We start from the raw sequence: 11,881 nt of genomic DNA on the forward strand, positions 1-11,881 counted from the left end.
CGCTCCCTCGTAACATACGAGGAATTTGGAAATGTTGATTATGTGTGGGCGGCAAATCTTTCCTTACCAACGTACTCATACGAGGAAGAACTCTCTTATTTCCGTTTCCTTTTTGGGGTCGGAGATGCTGAATATGGTGAGGGTGATGTGGGGGAATTCATATCAAAAAGTAGGTCTGAGTCTTATTCCGGAAGCATTCTGCACTTCATGTCTGGAATGAATCTTTGAGGTAACAAATTGACGGTTCCTATTCCTCCTGAAATGGGATATCTAAGTGGGATACACACAATAAATTTATCGCACAACCATTATGTTTGTTGGTTTTTAAACTGTACTTGCTATTGAATAATTTTATGCTTTATTGCAACATTTAGAAGTTTCTAGATCAGCCTCTTTTATTGTGGTAGGTGATGAGGAGGTGGGATTTTTTTCTTTTACCCTAACATATTGATTCCTTGATATGTTATTAAGAAACTGAATTAGTGAAATCCCACATTTTTGTTTAGTGCATGCAGGATCTTATTTATAACCTAGGAAATTAATGTCCCAAAAAAATAGACATTGGGTTTTATTTATGGTAAATAAATTTAATCATAATATCAATTTATGGTAAATAATTTCTATAAAATCTTGTCATAAATTTTTATTTATGTTAAATAAATTTTACTAACATGCAACATATATATTTTTTAATGAATTTATATTTCATAATTTTAAATTCAATACAGTAAAAAATGAATAATTTTTATATTTATAAATTTAAATTCAACATGGTAAAAAATAAACATATTGGTATTTTAAGAATTTATATGAACATATTATGTATAAGCAAGGACCGTGACTCATAATGAAAATGCAAAGAAAAATAAAGGGGAAGTTAATTTTATTTTTATAATATAAATATAATATTTTTGAAATGAGAGAAATATGATTAAATGTATTTAATTTTAAAAAGAAAACATTAAATATAAATAAAAGGACTTAAAATACATTATTAATTGATTTTCAGACCGCTTAAAATCCATTTAGTCGACGGGTTGAGCAAGCATCAGATGAGACGGCACTTCCAGGTTACATCCCAATAGTCCAGAAATTCATAACCTGACTGAACTGATGTTATACTCCGATTTAGGGTTTACTTGCAGCTGAAGAAGCCCCATCTCTTTACACAAAAGCTTTCAGTCATTCCTTCTCCAAAACCCTGCGTTTCGGTTGATCTCCGAGTTCAAGGTACTGTTCCAGTCTCTGTTTCCAATTGAGTCTCCATCGACTTTTAATCTAGATACAATAGTTTGGATGCCGAGAAAATAGTGATAAGACGATGGAAAATTTTGAATCGTAAAATTTTCACCATTAGGGTTCTAAGTGTTTTTTTTTTTTTTTTAATTTTTTTAATTTCTTTTGGATTGTTGGCAGTAAAGAAAGTGAGAAAGATGACATAGTAATCAAAATGTCTGTGTGCTGTGTTTTTTTTTTTTTCTCTAATAAAATCTGCGTTTTCTTGGAACCGAAACAGGGGGTCCGATTTTTCTCTAAGTGCTTTATAAATTGGGAATGTTGGAAGTTTTGAACCCTCACGCTTCTCTTCGAACAACGAACTATTGCCAGATTGAATTATAGCTTGGGCTGAAATTTATGTTAGATCAAGGTTCTCTGCTATTCGGGAATGATTTCTTCTGTAAAAAAGTTTAGATACAGAAAAAATATGAAAAAAGTAATTAAGATTTTGGACTGTAAAATTTTCACCTACCATGATTCGAGAGTACATAACAATGCCACCTTATTGAAAATTCATACGGGCTTTTTCTTTCTTCCTTATCCTTGGAAGCAAAAGATGAGATATAACAAATTAATGAAAATGTTTTTCTCTAAATATAGATATAATGATGGACAGTATTTATAAGTTAATTTAACATTCATTTCTCCATTTTTCTGTGATTGGATCTCATTTGCTTGTTCTCAAATTCCATTCTACTATCAGTATTTTCAAACTGTTCACTCCTTGTACCTTGCTTGATTTAGCTTTGAATTTGGAATTCACTAGGAACAAAGATAGAAATTTCATGTGTTTGACTGGTTTCAAAACTCTTCATTAGTGTATAGTTATAGGAAGATGTTGGGTGAGTGACTCACGAGGAATTGGATTAGTGATCATGACTAGGTAAAGCAGATTGAGCTAGCGATCAACATTTGAGGACTCTGTCTCTGCTTCTGTGCTAATTGTTCAATTTAACTGTTTATTATAGGTTCATGTAGGAGATTGTAGAGATGATTCATGTACAAGGAGCTTAAGGTAAGGATTTTTGTTTGTTTCATTATTAATGTCACCAACAAGTCCTCAATCCGGTTAACTTTTGGTTCAACTGAACAAAATGAGAATATCTGCATTTGTACTATTTAAAATGAAACTGTCATTTTCTAACTTCAATTAAAGTAATGAATCACTTGTGCCAATTCCAAGACTTGTATTTGCTTTCCAAATTCTATTTTTAAAATTTTAAATGGAAGTAACTATTTGTGATTAGAACTTCTTATCTTATTAAGCTCAGATCAGCTGGAAATGCAAAACAGAGCCCAAGCTTGTCTTGAGACTGTTCCCAGCCCTTAAGCTCCAGCCATATGGTCCTGTGATGTATAATTAGAACTTCAGTTGGATTTTGCTTTGGCTTGAAATAACAGCTCACTGAAATAGTGAAATATATTGTTTAACTTACAATCTCTTTTTTGTATTAATTTCTCTGATACACTAACTCATGCATGTGCTGAGATGTTTATTGATCATGTTTACTATTAATTTCAAGTTTAAGTGGACTGCTCAAGGGTTCCTGGCCTTGATTCCTCACATAAATGAAGATGATGCAGCACCAAGGCTTGATGTAGAAGCTCTTAAATAACATTGAACTCTACATTGAACTCTCTTCCTTGGATGAACGGAAACAATACATTTGAAAAATGATATATTCTTATATTTGTACTCAACCTGGATCTAGATAACATGATATCTTCTTGTTTATCGGTTTTATGACTGAATTTTTACTTGGTGCTGATTCTCTGACAGGGAGCCATTGATCTTCTTATGACAGTCTACAAAAAGGAATCTATTTCAGTTGGTAAGTTACTTCATTAACTTGAGACAATGATGCACTGATGTTATCTCGCATTTCTAAGCTTAATTTGCTACATAACAAGGCCTAACCCCAACTTAGGGTAAAGTAACGAATTCTATTCTGTATTCCACTTTGTTGGGTTATAGTTTTCTGATGAAAAAAGCTTCATTGCATTTTGTCACTTACTTAACCCACCTATATTGTTGGTCTCCGCTTTGTGTCTATTGCACCTCATAGCAAGGGAAAAGAAAATGAAAGTAAAGGAAAATCTATCTGTTTCTTTTCATGATTTTACTCTATGTTGCACATTAAAGTTGTCTTGTCCTTTTGTCCCCACATGGCTGCTATATTTTCCAATAAAGCATTCATTTTCTGTTAAATCTTTGCTTACTTCTCACCCATTTAAGATTCTTAATTTCTTATATAATCATTTTATACATATGTTTTGGAGCCAATGAACAGTTTGTACCATGAAGCTGTTCAGCTTAGTAGGTACAAAGTAATGTCCTCTTAGTGGAAACTGGAATAGAGATACATTTGTATTTATTGATTTATTTATTTTTGCGTGAGATTGTAGGGAGGAATGGCTTATCTTTATGCATGTAAAACCACTGTAATTTTTTTTGGCTATATTGCTTTTTTTTCCCTTTTATATATTTCAAAATCAAACAATGCATTTCATTGAATTACAAACGTGTGGAGCAATGAGAATGCATTTCAGTGAAATATACTGTTCTTTTTATGCAAGTTGTGGGATCTAATGAGAATGCAATATTCAGGGCACGCAGCCAGGTTTTTGATTGTAACTCTATGCTTTCAATTCTGCACAAACTTCTAACTTTTATATTCTATTAATTGGTTCCCATATTTGTTGTAAAAGTTGTTCCAAACTTCTAAGTGGTGGTCCTCGTGTTCGTCTAATGGGTTCTTTCTCAGATATTCTTGATTCATGGAGTAAATCCACCAAGGCACCAAGGTTGTTATTTATTTATTTATTCCTTCCCTCCATTTATTTTCTTGTACTTTTTTTAAAAATTTAGTTCTTTTTATGTGTCATTTTTATGTTTATTTTGTAGGATATCAACAACAAATAATAGTTTTTAATATTATAGTTTTCTCTGCAGCCTAGAGACCCTGTTCTTGTTGCAAGTGTAGGATTGCCAGAATTAAGTTATAGTGGATACCGGCGACATGCCTATATTTGGGATGATTATCCTTCACTTCAAGATATCTTGGATGTGGTAAGAATGCTTATTCATTGTTTCTTCTTATTCAAATCTCCTTATTTATTGCTTCCTCTTATTATGTTAATTTGTGTTTCAATAGTCTACTTCATTGCCAAGCTAATGCCTTATTTCTTGAAGAGATAAAGATAGCAACAACTATGTGGGTTGGCATTCTGATGATGAAAGCTTTATGGTTCAACCTGGGAAATTGCATCTATTTCTTTTTGGTTGTGAACGTGAGTTCTTCTTGAAGAGAAAACCTAGTAAACCATCCCAAGGTATATTAATGCTTCTTTTTACTTCTTGATTATCTCATTTGCATTTGTTGATCATCATTAGTTCACACTAAAGCATGGATCAATGTTGGTGATGAGAGGCTGCACTTGGAGAGACTGGGTCCACTTAGTCCCCAAGTGTGCTAAAGGAGATGCAACCCGCATTAACCTCACCTTCAGGCATGTTATCTGATGGGCTGTTGGATAAGGGGGATAGGTAATTCATCGTCAAGCGTTTATTCTATTACTATTTGCTTGTGGGCTCAGAATACTTCCTTACAAACAAAATTTATTGTACTTGTGTTAGAAGAGGAAGAGGAAAAGGAAAAGGAAAACATAATTTGCTTGATATGGATGCGAGAGAAGGTTTTTAGATAGGGATCAAACTACCTAAAATCCCAAAAAGAGGGAGGGAAAAAAATCAAAGAAAAAGTACATTAAAACCACATGCTGGTATATGTTACACTGTATAAATGTTTTAGACGTTATTAAAAACTCTGTAATTTTCTTCTTTATGGCTAGTGTTGCTACGCCTGCTTCCTTTCAACAGCCTTGTTAGATGACAGAAATCCATTACTATATTCAACACCTCTTCTATTTATTTTACTTGCCTCCCTGACTCACTCGGCTTTCTACCAAAGAACCTCAACTTTCACAAGCCAAATTCAGCATTATCACCATTCACTACCTTCACCATTCCTTGTCTTTAGATTTGTTAGGATGAGATTTCAGAATGTCACTAAAATAGAGATGCATAAGAATAATTTTTTTTGTAATAAAATAAATTTCCTTAGAAATTATATTTCATGGTAAAAAGGTGATCTTTAACCATAAATTTTTTAATATAAAAAAGTGACTTTTTACCATAATTATTTTTATGAAAAATGTGTGAAAAGTGACATGACAAATTTTATTTTGTAGTGAAAAATGACATGTTATTGTTTATGATTTCTTATGAGAACTCTTCCAGAGGCATATTTATGTTAAATAAGCCTTATGGATTGAGACATGATTTAGAAAATATATTTTATTAATAAAATAATTTAGGAAACTTAGAAAATTTTGAAATATTTGAAAACATGTTTTTTAAAATTCAAAGATATTTATAAAAAAAAATTAAATTCCTTTTAAATTAATTTTATCATCAATTTCCATATAAATTTATTTTATATCTTCGACACCATTATTTCCAATTATCTCAACCTTACTTACCAATGTAATATCAAGTTAATTTCATAGTAACTTTGAATCTTCAAAGATAGTCTAAATCAAAGGAATGTAATCACAATGAATAGAACAAAATTAATAATATATATATATTTTTTAAGAACCATAGTAATAATAGTCATATTATATAATTTTTTTAAATAATACTAATAGTATTAATAATGATAAGCATTAAAAGAAAAGAATAAATTGCAATAATAATAAAATTAATAGCATTTTTAAGAATAATAGTACTAGTAATAATAAAATTAAAAATTATAATATTATAAAATGTTATTATTATTGTTAATTATCAACAATAATAATAAAAAATGAATTACATTTATAGAAATAATAATAATAATTAAAAGGAGGAAAATGGCAAATGATTGAAAGAGTCATAATTCATTGTCACTCAATCGTACCCTATTGATGATGGAGAGAGAAGACTAGCGTGTGGAATTGGGTAAACTATGAAATGGACATAAAGGTTTGTGGAAATTTTTAAGAGGATGAAATTTGTGTAACCATTGTTAGAGATGGAACTTGACATCAATTTGATTAAGTCAAAGTTGTGGAAAAAAAATTCAATAATAAGAGAATGAATAATGTGTGTCATGAACGACATAAAGATGATAAACAACACAACTATCTATGGTGGAAAAGAAATATAAAAGCATAAATTAAAAGGAGGAAAATGGCAAAGGATTGAAGGAGTCATAATTCATTGTCACTCTATTTGGTACCCTATTGATGATGGAAAGAGAAGACTAGCGTGTGGAGTTGGGTAAACCATGAAATGGACATAAAGGTTTGTGGAAATTTTTAAAAGGATGGAATTTGTGTAACCATTAATGCTGGAGATGGAACTTAACATCAATTTGACTAGGTCAAAGGTGTGGAAAAAAATTTAATAATAAGAGAATGAATAATGTGTGCCATGAGCGACATAAATATGATAAACAATACAACTATCTATGGTGGAAAATAAATATAAAAGCATAAATTAAAAGGAGAAAAATGACAAAGGATTGAAGGAGTTATAATTCATTGTCACTCTATCCGGTACCCTATTGATGATCGAGAGAGAAGACTAGCGTGTGGAGTTGGGTAAACCATGAAATGGACATAAAAGTTTGTGGAAATTTTTAAGATGATGGAATTTATGTAGAAAACGGATATAAGACATGGAATTTGTGTAACCATTGCTGGAAATGGAACTTAATATCAATTTGATTAGGTCAAAGGTGTGGAAAAAAATTCAATAATAAGAGAATGAATAATGCGTGCCATGAGTGACATAAAGAAGATAAAAACCATGACTATTTATGGTGTTAAAGAAATATAAAAGCATAAATTAAAAGGAGGAAAATGACAAAGGATCGAAGGAGTCATAATTCATTGTCACTCAATTCGGTACCCTATTGATGATGGAGAGAGAAGATTAGCATGTGGAATTAGGTAAACAATAAAATAGACATAAAGGTTTGTGAAAATTTTTAAGAGGATGGAATTTGTGTAGAAGACTGATAGAAGACATGGAATTTGTATAACCATTGTTGGAGATGGAACTTAACATCAATTTGATTAGGTCAAAGGTGTGGACAAAAATTCAATAATAAGAGAATGAATAATGTGTGCCATGATCGACATAAAGATGATAAACAACATAGCTATCTATGGTGGAAAAGAAATATAAAAGCATAAATTAAAAGGAGAAAAATGACAAAGGATTGAAGGAGTCATAATTCATTTTCATTCTATCCAGTACCCTATTGATGATGGAGAGAGAAGATTAGCGTGTGGAATTAGGTAAACCATGAAATGGACATAAAGGTTTGTGGAAATTTTTAAGAGGATGGAATTTGTGTAGAAGACAGATAGAAGACATGGAATTTGTGTAACCATTGCTGGAGATGAAACTTAACATCAATTTGATTAGGTCAAAGGTGTGGAAAAAAATTCAATAATAAAAGAATGAATAATGTGTGCCATGATCGACATAAAGATGATAAACAACATAGCTATCTATGGTGGAAAAGAAATATAAAAGCATAAATTAAAAGAGAAAAATGACAAAGGATTGAAGGAGTCATAATTCATTTTCATTCTATCCGGTACCCTATTGATGATGGAGAGAGAAGATTAGCGTGTGGAATTAGGTAAACAATAAAATGGACATAAAGGTTTGTGGAAATTTTAAGAGGATGGAATTTGTGTAGAAGACCGATAGAAGACATGGAATTTGTATAACCATTGTTGGAGATGGAACTTAACATCAATTTGATTAGGTCAAAGGTGTGGAAAAAAATTCAATAATAAGAAAATGAATAATGTGTGCCATGAGCGACATAAAGATGATAAACAACACAACTATCTGTGGTGAAAAAGAAATATAAAAGAAAATGATTACCAATTTAGCATGGATTACTTACGTGTGGAATGTACCAATTAATTTAGACATGTAGAAAGTAGAACCTAAATGATAAGATGAGGAAAATGGTAAAAAGGAGAAACACGTTCACTTGTATAAAAGTAGGTAAAAGGATTTCATGATTGAATTTTATTGAAATACTAAATCTAAATTTTGAAATAAAAATTAAAGTTCACAAAAACATTAAAAAAGTTAAAAATTATAAACCCTTTTTAATACCGTAGTATTTAAAAATATTTATAATCTTATTTATATGTTTGTTTTGTACTTAATCACTATAAGATGAAAAAAAAAATTCAATTGAATAAAAGATTATCAGAATGATTTTCAGATTTCCAATCAATAGTTTAATAGAATTACCCTATAAAATAGCAAAATTTTGTTTTTATTTATTTATTTGTAGTATAAAAAGTTTTATTTTAATATTTGATATTTTTATATAAATATAAATTAGTATTTTTAGGGAAGCTAAACTAACCTTATGTATTTTTGTTGCACTTAAATACCATGATTTCCCTTATTTCTAAAGCACTATTTTTTTCTTTATTTTACGCTTCCATTTACCAACTTTCTAATTTTTTTTCATCTTTCATTAAGATTTCTCTAATTCTTAATTTTTTTAAATGAATATTACTCTTAATCTAAACTGAATAGTCTTTGTTTACCTTTTGTGTCTTCTCTGTGTATATATATATTGTAAAAATTCAATGGTACAGAATTGAAGTTTTCTGCCTATTCCATTAACCTTTTCTCTTTAGAGTTAATCATTCACTGTGGGTACCCTTTTGATGATAAAGATGAAATGCATTGGAGTCAAAAGAGAACGTAAAGCCAGCAAAGACCGACAACAACGTGTGGAATTTGTGGACAATTTTAAAATAATGAATATTATGGGCCACAGAATTAAATATGACCATGAAGACAGATGAGCATGCGTGGGATTTGGGCAAGTACAATCCTTGCCGGAGGTAGAAGTTGACATCAGTTGAAGTCAACAAAAATGGTAAAGTATTCAGGAAAATGAATAATGTGGGCCACGAACGACATAAAGACGATAACGAATTCCTGAGAAGCCAGTGGAAAAAAAAATTCAAAAGAAAATGAATACCAAAGAACACAAACAAAATGGGAAAAGAAGAAAGATACTATTGACTTGACTAATAGAGTGTGAAAGTAGTAACTAAAAAATGTAAAAGAGAATTAATAAAACGGGCAAAATGGTTTATCTGGTATTTATATCTAATAAAGGTAGGTGGTAGAAATTGGCATAAACCTAGAGAATTGTAGTGTTGCTAAATTAAAACTTTTAAAACTCATGTTAAAAATATTTTATAAAATAAAAATCTGTTGGGAACTTCTTTTTTATATTTTTAAATAATTTTTATCTATAGTCTTCATTTTTATCATTTTTTATATTTATATAATTATCTTTTAAAATAATCATTAGAAAGTAACAAAAAACAACTAAAATGATTAAGGAGGTGTTTTTGAAAGTTGTTCTAAAAAACAACTTTTAAGAATGGTTTTTTTAGTGTTTTAATTAAGAACAAATTTGTATTTTAAAACTAAATTATGAAAAATAGTTTTTTTATTCCTAAAAACAAAAACGTATATTTGATTGTGTTAATTGATTTTAAAACTTTCCCCTACTTTAATACTAATTGAAGGTTTATGATTTTGTTTTATGAAATTACTTGATCAGGTGTGAAGGGATAGATAGTCTTTTATTCAATTAGCCTAAAGTTTACCAATTTTTTTTTTTATGATGAATTCTTTAATTAGATTGAAAATTAATAATCAATACAAGAATTTCAATCATATACAATGACATAGGATATAGGTGAAAAACTATCCATAAAGCCTTCTAAAGACTTTGTGGATGTAAAAACCATGTGGTCAAAGACTATTACTTCATGAGACTTACATCCCAAAACCTATACTCAATCCCACTTTCATGAGGCAATACCACCGTGCTCTTTAATAAACTCATCAACACCTTGAGGGAATATGAATCTATTTCATGAACCCAAAGATGAAAATGAACACCTTTTTAAGAATTTCAAATCTTGCAAAGAATAATTACTTAAAACTTAAACATGCAAGGACTCTTCCAGGAGGCATATTTATATTAAATAAATCTTAGTGGATTTATACTTGATTTAGTAAATATATTTTATTAAGAAAATAATTTAGGAAACTTAGCAAATTTTGGAAATATTTGAAAAGATGTTTTTTAAAATTCAAAGAGTTTTTTTTTTTTAAAATTCTCAATTTAAACTTCTTTTTCAAATTAATTTTTTCTCAAATTTCCATATAAGTTTATTTTATACCTTCTACATCATTATTCCCAATTATCTCAACCTTATTTACCTATGTAATCTCAAGTTAATTTTGTTGTCACTTTGAATCTTCAAAGAGAGTCTAAATCAAAGGAAAGTAATCACAATGAATAAAACAAAATTAATAATATTTCTTTTTAAGAACCATAGTAATAATAGTCATATTATATAATTTTTTAAAATAATACTAAGTAGTAGTATTAATAATGATAAGCATTAAAAGAAAAGGATAAATTTAAATAATAATAAAATTAATAGCATTTTTAAGAATAATAATACTAGTAATAATAAAATTAAAAATAATAATATTATAAAATGTTATTATTATTGTTAATTGTCAACTATAATAATAAAAAATTAATAATATTTATAGAAATAATATTATAAATTAAAACGCATAAATTAAAATGAGGAAAATGACAAAGATTGAAGGAGTCATAAATTCATTATCACTCTAAATTCTCTCAACGGATTTCCAGTACCCTACTGATGATGGAAAGAGAAGATTGTCGTGTGGAATTGGATAAACTATGAAATGGACATAAAAGTTCGTGGAAATTATTAAGAGGATGAAATTGGATATAAAGGTTTGTGGAAATTTTTAAGAGGATGAAATTTGTGTGGAAGACAGATCAAAAGATGTGGAATTTGTGTAACCATTGTTGGAGATAGAACTAAACATCAATTTAATTAAGTCAAAGGTGTGGAAAAAAAATTCAATAATAAGAGAATGAATAATATGGGCCATGAGTGACATAAAGATGATAACTATGCCTGGGGACAGAGTTCGCCAACTCCCCAAAAGTCTGAAAAAGAAATGCAAAAAAAAGTGATTGCCAATTTACCATTGATTATTTATATGTGGAATGGACCTAGTAATTTAGACGTGTAGAAAGTAGAACTTCAATGATAAGATAGGGAAAATAGTAAAAAGGAGAAAGATGTTCACTCCTATGAAGGTAGGTGCAAGGATTTCATGATTGAATTTTATTGAAATATAGAATCTAAATTTTGAAATAAAAATTAAAGCTCACAAAAACATTAAAAAAATTTTAAAAAAATTATAAAACAAGTAATAAAAATTATAAACCGTTATTAATACAGTAGTGTTAAAAAATATTTATAATCTTAATTACATATTTGTTTTGTATTTAATCACTACAAGAAGAAATTAAAAATAAATAAAAAAAACCAGTTGAATAATAGATAATCAGAATGATTTTTAGATTTCCAATCAATAGTTTAATAGAAGTTGACTATAAAATAGCAATAATTTGTTTTATTTATTTCTTTA

At 29.1% G+C, this 11,881-nt stretch overlaps 1 long non-coding RNA gene across 7 annotated transcripts; it reads left to right on the plus strand.

The window, feature by feature from the left end:
* Positions 1 to 1,026: 1,026 nt before the first annotated feature.
* On the plus strand, positions 1,027 to 5,209 carry LOC117924596. 7 transcript variants are annotated; one of them, XR_004652822.1, is made up of 8 exons: positions 1,027 to 1,230; positions 2,247 to 2,293; positions 3,059 to 3,110; positions 3,988 to 4,083; positions 4,232 to 4,348; positions 4,472 to 4,611; positions 4,685 to 4,825; positions 4,916 to 5,209. It is a non-coding gene; the product is annotated as an uncharacterized LOC117924596 (long non-coding RNA). The 7 variants fall into 7 exon arrangements; XR_004652823.1 differs by having other exon boundaries at positions 4,919 to 5,209; XR_004652824.1 differs by lacking the exon at positions 4,916 to 5,209 and having other exon boundaries at positions 4,434 to 4,611; positions 4,685 to 4,885.
* The last annotated feature ends 6,672 nt before the right edge of the window (positions 5,210 to 11,881 follow it).

Source organism: Vitis riparia, chromosome 11 (genome assembly GCF_004353265.1).
Source record: "Vitis riparia cultivar Riparia Gloire de Montpellier isolate 1030 chromosome 11, EGFV_Vit.rip_1.0, whole genome shotgun sequence".
NCBI lineage: Eukaryota > Viridiplantae > Streptophyta > Magnoliopsida > Vitales > Vitaceae > Vitis > Vitis riparia.